A 12,251-nucleotide genomic window follows, 5' to 3' on the forward strand; every position below is an offset into this window, starting at 1 on the left:
TGTCAGGTTGGATGGTAAACGTTGGTGGACAGCCATTTTCAGGGGCCTGTACCATGAAGCCGGTTTAGGTGGCTAGCCAGCTATGTTTCAGTTTAGTTTCTGCCAACCCTGGGTTTTAGGTACTATGAAAGTAGCTTGGATTTAATCGGAGTTCGTTGCCATGGTATCTTACGCTGCACGGCTAACCTGCTCCAGGGCAGGTTATGTTCTGGATTCAAGATCTCAGACTGAAGTTTGACCAATCAGCTGAGAGCAAAGAAACATATAGGTGACGTAACTTATTCCCAGTGTCTGTTGCAATGACTTCACCTTTTCTTCCAAATTCTGTGACATCTCAGCGCAAATTGTTAGACGAGCACTTCGTAGAGAAAGAGTTTTTAGCATGACAAAATCCCCTTGCCTTTCCTGATAGTTATTTGTATGAAAGATACAGATTTTCCGCGGAAGCAATGTCTTATCTTTGCGAACTTCTTGAGCCGTACATAAATAATTTAACACGTCGAATTCATGCACTTACTGTATCGCAAATATTGCGTTGCGTTTTTTTTTTTTTTTTGCAAGTGGTACACGGTGGGTGACGCTCAGAAGTTCGGGGAAAACACGGTTTGTCGAACCATTCGCAAGGTCGCTCTGCAGGAGTACATGAATAGTTTCATTAATAGTGTTCCCCAGACATTTATCGACCATGTTCATAAAAGAGGGCTTTTATAAAATTGCCGGTAAGATATATTGATAGGGTGACATCACATGAACACATTTTTTTTTTTTTTTTAAGAAAGCAAATTTCACAAATGTACTATAAAATACATGTATTGTATACAACACAATATATATGTATTAAGTAATATGTATATTAAGAATTATTTTAAATCTTTTTTTATTATTATTCTGTTAATCTTATGATAGGATTCCCTAGAGTCATTGCAACATGTATGCAGTCTATTGCTCCAATCTCCACTGCTCTAGGGGAACATGAGGCAGATTATGTTAATAGGAAGTCCTATCACAGCCTTAATGTTCAGGTAGAGATGATGTGAATATGTGAGATGATTATTTTCTGTGATATGAATCTTTAAATTAATAGTAACATAACAGATTTAACAATGATCTACTAAACATTTCATCTGCAGACGACTTGTGGTGGTCATGAACGTATGATCACAAGTTTGGATGCCAAATGGCCTGGCTCCAGTGCTTGACTCAATTTTCCGTGAGTCTTTGTTGTGTCAGCGCTTTGAGGAAAGCAAGTTAAATTTGGTACAGTACAAAACACTTAATTTGAACTGAGATAGAAAAACCTACACAATAACCCCCTATCATGACCCTCAGACAGGGCCACAGCACCGCTTCAATGTGGCCCTCAGTAAAACCAGAGTGAAGATAGAGATGACCTTTGACATCCTAAAGACACATTTCAACTGTTCGGCGCTTCAGAGTTACCAGAGCGGACCACTCAGCTGGTGCAGATGTAGATGCAATCACCATACAATATTACACTTAATAAAAGCACATTGAAACTGCAGATAGGTCTCAAACTGTTTTATTGGTTTTGTGGGATGGGAGGGAGAAAGAGAGCAAGACAAAGTTGCATTCATAAATATTCATACTAAAGTGTTACTTGGTTAAATAAGTTCACATACTGAGATCAGTTTTATCCAGCTGTTTGATCTCCAATTTTTTTTTTTTTTTTTTTTTTTGAGCCTCCTCAGCTCAGTCCAGCTCCTTTAGTGAACAGTCTAGTTCAAGTCTCTTTTAGTGTGCAGTCTAGTTCAAGTCTCCTTTTGTACAGGGCCCTGACTGAGTCTGTTTCCACCTGAAACATAATTCCACCACAAACATGATCATTACAAGTTTTCTGGAGGCTCATCAAATCACAAAAAGTTCCTTGACTTCCTACAAACACAGGACTGACTGTAATTTATGTCAAGGGTTTTAAATCCTTACACATTTCTTCTGAAGCCCATTGAGGTAGAGGCCTCAGTTTCTGGGGCAGGTTGTGAAAAATCCTACAATAAAAGAGATGTGTAAGGGCCAGTCCCTTTTTTTATGCCACACATTCAAATGTTTGCCATAATAAAAAGTCCAGTGCATTCACATCAGCAGTTCTGTCTGAGAACACACAGACAGAGTGTCTTCATTTCCTCCACCCTAATAAATAATAGACTCTGTGTATGTGTGCTGGCTTCAACAGGGACACTGTATTTCCCTCTACTGCAGAACATACAGTCAGCCATATTTAAAACTTTTAAAAAGTAGTAATGTATTGTACATACTTACTTGCTTAGAGGAGCCAGCACCAGGGTCAGATTGTACAGCACCTGTAATCCCATCCATAATCGGCCGTCCCTTATTCCTACTCGGAGCCAACTCCTCCACCACAGTGTATTCTGGTTTACTGAATTTAACTCTTTATTTCTGTTTGCTGCAAACAAGTGTTTGTGATAAAATGTTCACAAAAGTAATAAAAGGTTGTTGTAAATATCACCACTTTGAATTATATTTTTATATTTTGTCTTTATCTGCTGCCAATAACATTTGGATTTGGGGTTGCATCTAAAAATCAATGAATATTAATCTTTCTTACATACATGCACATTTTTTATATATATTATAAAAATAGGCTATAGGCTATATTACACATATAGGCTACACATTTATTTATATATATATATATATATATATATATTATAGGTGGGCATAGATAAATTTTTTTAATCTAGATTAATTTTGAAATTAATCTAGATTAATCTAGATTAAAATGGCTCATTTGAATTCTGCCGAAGGCATTCAGAATATGTGTGCTACCCAAATAATGACTATAAAAGTAAGTCTTTGAGAACGGGTTTCTCAAGCCAGGTGGCGCATTAGACCAGGGGCTCATCTCCTGTTTCCAAAATGCATCACAAACTGCTTGAGAAAGCTGTTCAACTCATAGACTGTAAAAGGTTACTACTGTACTGTTACCGTCCGTAGGCAACATTAGGTAGGCCTATGTTATTATCAACTACTATAGGCTATCAATTAGGGATGGGCGATATGGCCTAAAATCTATATTGTGATATACATTGCAGCCTCTTGCGATAACGATATACAGTATATTATAATAAAACCATTTCAGAACAGATTACACAGACCCATGCTAAACAACTGCTAAATGTATTTTTTTTAAAGGGTGTATGTAGTTTTGAGAACATATATTGAGCAAAACTGTAAGTATACAACATAATTTTGCAGATAAATAAAATGTAAGTACACTAGCTGCAGAGACTTAAGTAGGTCTAATGTTTATTATGGCTTGGAGCTTATGAAACCCTAAATTTAAAATTAGAATATTGTCTAACTGATGTCTTTTCAGTTAAAAAGAAACACAACAACGATTCTTAAAATCGAGATTATGGGCTACACCACTAAGATATATTGGAATGGGAATAATACGCGCGCGCTGGTATTCAGTGATATCATGTTTCGTTTTGAATTTGAGGTGGTCGAACGGATTAGTCGTGTGTTAACTTACCGAACTGTTACCCCACACACTCTGTATATAGTTTGCTGCTGCTCGTCTGACGGCTTAAACCCGAACCAAGTGCAAATAATGGATGTTGCACCGATCTTTTTCACCGTCTTTCACTTTCAGCCGTGTTTACTTAAGATGACGACGAATATGCGTTGCAGCCGGGTTTACCTCGCGGCCGCGGGTAGATTGCGTCATCATAGCTTGTGTAGTATAGAGCCATCTCCCAACCCAACTTGGAGAATAGATTAACGGCGATATTTTTTTTATCGCGCGATAAGAGTCTCGCGTTAACGCAGCACGTTAACGCCGATAACGGCCCACCACTTATATATATACATAATTTTACATAAATATAGAACGTATTTGTTTAACTTACACATTAACAATCAGCAATCTTTCTCCAACAGTCTTCTCTTGCTTTGGCAGCAGAGACCATATTGGTTTGAGCTTGAATACATATTTAAATTCATCGTAATTATGAATGATTATCTCTTGCTCCTCCGCGGAAAAATATATCGCTCTCGCTCTACCCGCGATTGGTTGTTCAGCGTCGACGTCACTCTTTTATGTGCACGCGCGTGTGGAGTAATCATAGCTTTAGGATCAAAGCCTGAGTTGACAGAGAAAGTTGATGAGCTGCATCATGGTACCAATAAAGCCTGATTGCATCGGTTTGGTTTTGTCAACTCAAAACCAATCCTGTAACCCCGAGTTTGTTCAGCTACCTTCATGGTACAGGCCCCAGGTCTCTCCAGAGATGCTCAATTGGGTTTAAGTCAGGGCTCTGGCTGGGCCATTCAAGAACAGTCACGGAGTTGTTGTGAAGCCACTCCTTCGTTATTTTAGCTGTGTGCTTAGGGTCATTGTCTTGTTGGAAGGTGAACCTTCGGCCCAGTCTGAGGTCCAGAGCACTCTGGAGAAGGTTTTCGTCCAGGATATCCCTGTACTTGGCCGCATTCATCTTTCCTTCGATTGCAACCAGTCGTCCTGTCCCTGCAGCTGAAAAACACCCCCACCACCTTGCTTCAGGCCAAAAAGTTCTATCTTGGTCTCATCAGACCAGAGAATCTTATTTATCACCATCTTGGAGTCCTTCAGGTGTGCTTTCATGTGTCTTGCACTGAGGAGAGGCTTCCATCGGTCCACTCTGCCATAAAGCCCCGACTGGTGGATGGCTGCAGTGATGGTTGACTTACTACAACTTTCTCCCATCTCCCGACTGCATCTCTGGAGCTCAGCCACAGTGATCTTTGGGTTCTTCTTTACCTCTCTCACCAAGGCTCTTCTCCCCCGATAGCTCAGTTTGGCCGGACGGCCAGCTCTAGGAAGGGTTCTGGTCGTCCCAAACGTCTGCCATTTAAGGATTATGGAGGCCACTGTGCTCTTAGGAACCTTAAGTGCAGCAGAAATTTTTTTGTAACCTTGGCCAGATCTGTGCCTTGCCACAATTCTGTCTCTGAGCTCTTCAGGCAGTTCCTTTGACCTCATGATTCTCATTTGCTCTGACATGCACTGTGAGCTGTAAGGTCTTATATAGACAGGTGTGTGACTTTCCTAATCAAGTCCAATCATTATAATCAAACACAGCTGGACTCAAATGAAGGTGTAGAACCATCTTAAGGATGATCAGAAGAAATGGAATATAACAAAGAGTGAAAAATGTAAGGGGGTCTGAATACTTTCCGTACCCACTGTGTATGTATATGTGTGTATCTATATATATATATATATATATATATATATATATATATATATATATATATATATATATATCTATATCTATATATATATATATATATATATATATATATATATATATATATATATACATGCATACATACATACACCTAAAGGATTATTAGGAACACCTGTTCAATTTCTCATTAATGCAATTATCTAATCAACCAATCACATGGCAGTTGCTTCAATTTGCAGGAGCTCACCAAAATTGGACAGTTGAAGACTGGAAAAATGTTGCCTGGTGTGATGAGTCTCGATTTCTGTGAGACATTCAGATGGTAGAGTCAGAATTTGGCGTAAACAGAATGAGAATATGGATCCATCATGCCTTGTTACCACTGTGCAGGCTGGTGGTGGTGGTGTAATGGTGTGGGGGATGTTTTCTTGGCACACTTTAGGCCCCTTAGTGCCAATTGGGCATCGTTTAAATGCCACGGCGTACCTGAGCATTGTTTCTGACCATGTCCATCCCTTTATGACCACCATGTACCCATCCTCTGATGGCTACTTCCAGCAGGATAATGCACCATGTCACAAAGCTCGAATCATTTCAAATTGGTTTCTTGAACATGACAATGAGTTCACTGTACTAAAATGGCCCCCACAGTCACCAGATCTCAACCCAATAGAGCATCTTTGGGATGTGGTGGAACGGGAGCTTCGTGCCCTGGATGTGCATCCCACAAATCTCCATCAACTGCAAGATGCTATCCTATCAATATGGGCCAACATTTCTAAAGAATGCTTTCAGCACCTTGTTGAATCAATGCCACGTAGAATTAAGGCAGTTCTGAAGGCGAAAGGGGGTCAAACACAGTATTAGTATGGTGTTCCTAATAATCCTTTAGGTGAGTGTGTATATATGTGTGTATATATATATGTATATGTATGTATGTATGTATGTACACACACATTTACACATACATGACAATAATAATCGCTTAAATACATTAATTGAGCGAATGTCACTCCTGAATCTTTGTGTACATGGCCACTGGTATTCAAAATTCTGAAATTCTGATTTTGCTTAGAAATCCTGCAAAGAGCGATCCCTTTATAATCACTAAAAAGCTGTCACTCCTCTGACACGATCTCAAAAACATTGAAGCTGTCTACACTGCACAATGAATCTCTTTTTTACATAATGCCTACTTTGTTATAATGAGAGGATTCGCAAGCATGCAGAACTCAAGGAAAATTAATACCACAATCATCTAACCTGTTTGGCCAGTGAACACTATCATTTTTTTATTAATTCTAAGAATTAAATGTTATTGTCCGGGGTAGGGTAAATAATTTTCTTACTGTACAGTACTACTCAGAACATGTAGCCAAAATCTGCATGATTTGGGACTCCAGTAAATGAGCATGAACCACAAACAACTGTACATGAGACACAAAGACTTTATTAACTAGACTAAAGACTAATCTAACATATACACACACACATACATACAGTTTAGCAATGGAGAGAGAGCTGAAGCAGAATACAGGAAAGAAAGAAGTTCTAGCATTGTTTTAAATTCAGCAGATCAACAGCCTTGAGCAAACCATCAGTTATCTAACACGCCCTTCTTAAAAGGGGTAGAGAACTGATGAGAGAGAACCAATTTGAGTCAGAAGATCTTTGGTGAATTGAAGACAAGGCTGCAGCCTGGCACAAACTTAGGGTCAGCTTCATCTTCACATCAGACTTTCTCAGAATCAGGCAAAAACTGGGGGATCTTGTGATAAGTGATCTTTTAAAGTGTGATGTCACACCCTCTGGAGCTGAGTGAGCCAATAAGAAGTTGCTTCTTTGGAGGGTAACTTTATGACTCTTTGTTTGTTCTCTAGCAGGACATTAGCATAAGGAATTTTATTGGGTGTTTAAGAGTGTAATAACTTCAGACCAACAACTGTGCAAAGTACAAACGTCTCTCTTTACTGCTTACATGCTATCATGGAAAGTTACAAACCCACACTCGACAGCACAGCACCCTGGGAAACCACTACAAAGACAAGAATCTTCAAGATTCTTATAATACTAATGTGTTAGCAAAATGTAATGTAAATGATCAAATAGGGAACAAAAATTGGAGTTCATAGATACCAAACTTGCTACACATGTGATTTTAGTTAACTGTTTTTAAAGCATTTAAAAAAAAATAAGTTGCCATGTTGTATGAATATCTTAGCATATATATCAAAAGTCCCTCTGTTTTTAAACAAAATTTCATGCATAATTTTTTTAATCAACATTTGAATGTGGGTAAGTTTCATAAAAAAAGCAACATTTTGATAGCCTGACGTCGTCATACTCAGATTTTAGTCAGAATATGAGTCTGATACTGCTCCATTGGGCTGTGATTATGAGGCGTGTTTCAAATGAACCTGGATAGACCTACAACCAATCAGAGCAACGGAGTAAGTGTCGTATGTTCTTCATTCATCTTTCCGATCGACAAATGCCTTGATTGCGGTTCTCTGTTCCAATGTTAAAATTAATGTGCAGTCGATATCTTCTATAACAGACGTGATGGCGGAATCTACACATGATGTTTCATAAACAAAGTTCGGGAGGAGCACGTTCAAATAATCAATCCAATCAACTTGTCATCAAACAATTACCATGTCTACCCTATCTGCATGAGAGGAAGCATATATTTATTCACTCTGTCAACTCACCTAACATTCCTTGACAGTTTTAAGCATCCCTCCACTCACTCTTGGCTTGTTCTTCCACAGCCAGGAATACGGGGGGAGTATTCGGGCCGAATACCGAGCCCGGAGCCCTCTCTTCGGTTAGCACGCCAAATATGCATTTATTCTATCTGACTTATTTGTAAGTGTGAACTCGTGAAATCTCAATTCTCCACCGGCAGTCATATGGAAGAAAAATAGTGTCAAATGTTTTTGAAATAAAAAGCCTGTTGAATTGCACTACTTGAAAAAAAATAGGCATTACATTAACCATGCTTGCATTTTAATGCATTGTATTTTTAGGGCTTGCATTTTTATGGGCTGAAATTCAACATGGTTGAATATTTAAGCTGTGAATATTTCAATTAAAAACATTTCAAACACATTTTCATTATTAAAAAATTCAATAATCCATATTCACATTTAATATTTCACTTCCAAAATATTCAAACTGTTTAAAAATACAACCTATAATATTCAACAGGCATTTTTCGGTCCATTTTATTTTGCTTTGCAAATTCGCTTCTACAAATTCAGTGGTTCAAATTCGACAGTAAATTCAACATAGACATCCAGGAACTGCAGGAAAAGCAGTAGATTGCCGAGCATACTCTCCATCTGCTGTTAGTCGACCTCACCTGCAGGGGGTGCAAAAGCGCGTGTTGTTGACGAAGACCAGCAACAGTTAGAGCAAGCCATTCATTCATAAAACTCATTTACAGCAATGTAAGTGTATTTGTGAAGGCGGTTTTATGTTAAATTCAGTGTCTTCACGGTTACTTTTCCTGTGTAGCCTACATGCATCTTTCTCTACCATGAACGAGATTATAATGTTATTCCCCTATGCGGATGTACAGATCCAATGTTACATTTTTGAAGTTGACATATATTTCTCTTGGTTTTTTAGTTGCCTTAACTTTATATTGTGGCAATGTGCTGCATGCAGGCTATTAGGGTTTCCCTCAATACTTAAGGATTCCCCTGCTGGACATACAAAACTCTTAACGTAGCTAATATAACTAATACAGTGATATTAAAAACCAAACGCAAGTCCAGCTCCAGATGGACTCAGAATAACGCGCAAAGCTTAATGCTGAGCGTTTCCCAGTGATAGACTGGCATAAAGTTGGCTTGACGTTGGACATTCGCACATTTAGGGACCGTCTCAAAAGTGTATACGACTTTGGTATACACGTTTCTAACTTCGATAGCATTTGAATAGAATGACTTACAGTCATAAAACCAACTGTAAAGTGTTCATGTAGTGTCAGGCATAATGCGCACCCTTTGGATTTTTGATTCAAATAAATTAAAGTTTGCTATTGAAGTTAGAAACGTGTATAATGTTGTATGCAACTTTGGAGACGGTACCTAAATGTGCGAATGTCAAGCCAATTTTAAATTTATTAGGCTACATTTAGTCATTTAGCAGACGCTTTTATCCAAAGCGATTTACAGTTCAACTAACAATAGGAGGACAACAATATGCAAGTGCTATGACCCTTCTCAGTTTAAACTAATGCAATACACGTAGGCATAGCTTACTATATACTATACTATATATATATATAGAGAGAGAGAGAAGAGAAAAATAAAGTGTTAGTATTAATTGATCAAGTGTTGATTTTATGCCAGTATATCATGAAACGCACTGCATGAAACTTTGCACGTTAAGTTCATATTCTTATTCCATCTGCTTGCCTGTAGCCTACAGCCTACATCTCCAATAAGGTGCGAGTTTGGTCTTTTATATCACTGTATTAGTCCATAAAGCTACGTTAAAGGTGGTATCAGTGATTTCAGGCCCAAAAATTTTTTTATCACATTCATCTAATCTTTCCTAACGATCCGCTAGCTGCCCGCCCCATAAGCATGCCGTCAAAAAAACGCGTCTCTCTAGGCAGCCTAGGCTCTGAGATCTGCACACAAAAACAAATGGTTTAGCCAAACACTCAAAACCAAAACAAATAGTGTTCCAACCAATCACCGACAGGGGGAGGGTGTTGTGAGGTTTTGTGCTCGTGCACGGCTGCACGCGAAGTCAGAGCTGAAGAAAAAGCTGGCTTATCGTAAACAGTCTTATCAGTCTTCATGTGTCCTGTAACCGGACACCTTTTCTGCCTGTGTGTTAGTTGTGGTTAACTCTAGTTTTCTTGTTGGGTGAGGGATATTATAGATTTTTTGTTAAATATAACAAATAATTGTGTCTGATCTGTCTCAGTCGCTACAGGTTTCACCAGTATGCTGTTATTATAGAGAAAACTGATCCTAGACCAGCAGTTATGATCAGCTCTTTGTTTTAAAAGCAATCAGAAACAGCAGCAGTGGTTTAAGTGAGAAAATCCCTCAAGTCTGTGGCCAGGCCTTGCCCAGATTTACCTTTGTTTTATTGTTCTTTGTTATGTTTTTGCAATACTTCACAGCAGAACAGATGAGAGCAACCAGCTAGCATCAACTTAACTTGTTTTCTTTATTTTTCTCTTCTTCACTGTTCTTACCAACATCCAGTACAATGTATTGTGAACTACATCGCCCTCTACAGGTTAAGCCGTAACTCAATACACAACATATTTCCCCTCTTGTTTAGGAAGCTTACCAGGTAAAGTAAGATTAATATGCCGTCTCTTAAATCTCTTAGACCTCGGCTGTAATATAATGCAAACTTAAATGTTTCCTTATTTATACTTAACATTAGCATCCTTTACTTTCCAATAATTGTATCAATTTAACAGTTATAGCATGCAACATTATGTTGAACTCACTTCTAACAGAAGTGTTAAACTTAAGCGGAATTAAACAACCAATTTCACAAGCAAAACAGCATTCCAATTATAGTTTTCTTCCAGTCACATTTTTCAATGTCACATTTTTTTCTTTTTTTAACTTACATTGTCACTCCCTCTTATTTCCCCCCCAAAGGCCATGAGAAGGATTAATGTACATAATTACTAAGCCATGCAGGCTTCTTCCTGACCCTGGCAGACATCCGCACGTCACCATCCAGCCGTTGTGCAGGTCCCAACTTAGGTACTGGAACATCCAGCATTTGGGCAAGTTCCAGCACAGGTACCGGTACAGAATTGTCAATGGTGTCTGTTACCCTGTCAGGGACCAGAGAGAGATGAGTAGCATTCCAGGTGCGTCCATCTTCCAGTACATACGCATTTGCACCAGCTCTCCGTACCACCCTGGCAGGTCTATGGAACTTTGACAGTCCTTTCTTGACATGGAAGGGTTTCCGTATTCCTACTAGACTTCCCTCTCTGATCTTTGGTACTTGTGCACCTCTCCTCACATCTGTGTAAGCTTTAGATGCATTTTGTTTAGAGATGACACGGTTGCGCAGTTGCTTCTCTGTCAGCAGAGTAGATTTGCTTACTGGACCTTTGTGCGCATTTTCCTGTTGAACATGAGTTCATAAGGTGACACTCCTGTTGTACTGTGTGGAGTTGCACAGTAACTGAGCAAGAAGTCCTGTGTGAATGGTTTCCATGATTTCCTCTCCTGCTCGGCAGTAAGAAGTGTCTCTTTGAGAACGCGGTTCCAGCGTTCAATGGCTCCGTTTGCTTGTGGGTAATACAAAGACACTTTCCTGTGTGTAATGTCCCTCACTGACAGGAATTCTGCGAACTCGCTCGAGGTAAACTGTGTCCCATTATCACTAATGAGTTCTGTGGGTTTGCCGAAGCGGGCAAACACAGTAGACAGGAAGGTGGTGACAGCCGTGGTTGTGATTGAGTGTGTAAAAGCCACCTCCACCTTTGTACACTTTGTATAATAGTCAAACAGTGTCACTGCATAGCGGCAGTCCCAGTTCGCTGACTCGAACGATCCGACGATGTCAACTCCTACTTTCTGCCATGGACCGTCTGGCAGTGAAACTGGCTGAAGTGGAGCAGCGTGCGTCTTAGCACTTTTATCATTCATCTGGCAGGTCACACATGCACTAATGCTGTCCTGTACCCACATGTCCATGCCGGGCCACCAGTATAAGTCACGCAGCCTCTGCTTGGTGCGCACAACACCCTGGTGAGTTTCATGTGCCAGGTCCACCAGCTGTTTTCTCAGGGCCACAGGCACTAGCCGTCGGTGAGGGCCCCTGTATATTGTGTAACATCTTGAACTGAGAGTTCATCTCTCGTAGCAAAGTAGGGTTTGAGCACTGCAGATAGAGACTTTGCTGTTTTAGGCCACCCCTTTTTCATCTGTGCCCTGATGGCAGTAAGCTCTGGGCATGTCTCACATGCCACAGCGAAGTCCTTCACTGAGAGAGCTTTCAGTTCTGTGTCCAGCAGAACTACAAGTTCAGGCTCAG

General features: G+C 39.7%; 1 protein-coding gene and 1 long non-coding RNA gene across 4 annotated transcripts in view; one reads left to right on the forward strand and one right to left on the reverse strand.

Annotated features, from left to right (window-relative positions):
* Nucleotides 1-12,251, forward strand: part of aspa (aspartoacylase) — a 52,970-nt gene that overhangs the window by 11,861 nt on the left and 28,858 nt on the right. The gene's annotated exons all lie outside the window — the stretch shown is intronic.
* Nucleotides 1,525-5,148, reverse strand: LOC309499973. The gene is made up of 2 exons (XR_014206395.1): nt 2,278-5,148; nt 1,525-2,006 (listed from the first exon to the last, which is right to left on the reverse strand). It is a non-coding gene; the product is annotated as an uncharacterized lncRNA (long non-coding RNA).

The sequence above is a fragment of the Leuciscus leuciscus genome (assembly GCF_965113295.1).
Source record: "Leuciscus leuciscus genome assembly, chromosome: 5".
NCBI lineage: Eukaryota > Metazoa > Chordata > Actinopteri > Cypriniformes > Leuciscidae > Leuciscus > Leuciscus leuciscus.